We start from the raw sequence: 964 nt of genomic DNA on the forward strand, positions 1-964 counted from the left end.
CTCGGAAGGAAGGTTGGGCAATCCTACTTCCGTAGTGATACTGCCTCGGAAACCCAAGGAGGGGTCGCTATGAGTCGGGTTCGACTCGATGGCACGCAACAACAACAACAACAACTAGGTAGGAACATAGGACATGCAGGACAGAAAGGGTACTCAACTGACGGAAGGACAGGTAAGTATTACTGGTTGAAAAAAATAATGTTTACCAAAACTAAAAATATTTATTTATCAATTGAAATTGCAGATGAAAATTCATGTGCTCTTATCAATAGAAATTTCCTCATAGTCTTGACTATTTCAATTGAAATGCTAAGTTTATTATATTTGATTGCGTGTGACTAATGTTGAAAAGTTAACACTACCCAAGAAAATGAAAATCACTTTTATGTGTGATAAAGAGCATGATATAGAATTATTTATCTTTTCACAAAGACCTTCATCACACTTAACTAATACACTGCCATGGAGTTGGATCCGACTCAAAGTGACCCCTACTTGGGTTTCTGAGCCAATATCACTACAGAAGTAGATTGCTTAACCTTCCTTCCAAGAAGTGGCCAGTGGGTTTGAACCACCAACCTTCTGGTTAGTGGTCAAATGCCTTAGGCACTATGCTACCAGAATTCCTTTCATGATATTTAGAGCATAATAAAACAATTGGTTTCTAGTGTATAGTTTGGTTGAGATTTGTTAGAAAATTTCTTAGTACCTAAGAAAATAAGTAAGTGAGAAAACTCTTGTTACAAAAGTTCATTGTAAAACATTAAATATAAATGTGTTTAGTTGTCATAATTTCTGTGCTCCTTACTGAGGAACAAAGGTTCTCTATTTTTGACCCAGAGCAATGCTAAGAATATATAAACAAATGATTTGCAATTATTCAACCATATTTTTGAATTTTTAGTTTTAGTTGATTTGCTTAATATTTACATGTTTACATATATATGTGTATATATATATACAT

Source organism: Orycteropus afer, unplaced genomic scaffold (genome assembly GCF_000298275.1).
Source record: "Orycteropus afer afer isolate SDZICR_OR568_19922 unplaced genomic scaffold, OryAfe1.0 scaffold00022, whole genome shotgun sequence".
NCBI classification, from domain to species: domain Eukaryota; kingdom Metazoa; phylum Chordata; class Mammalia; order Tubulidentata; family Orycteropodidae; genus Orycteropus; species Orycteropus afer.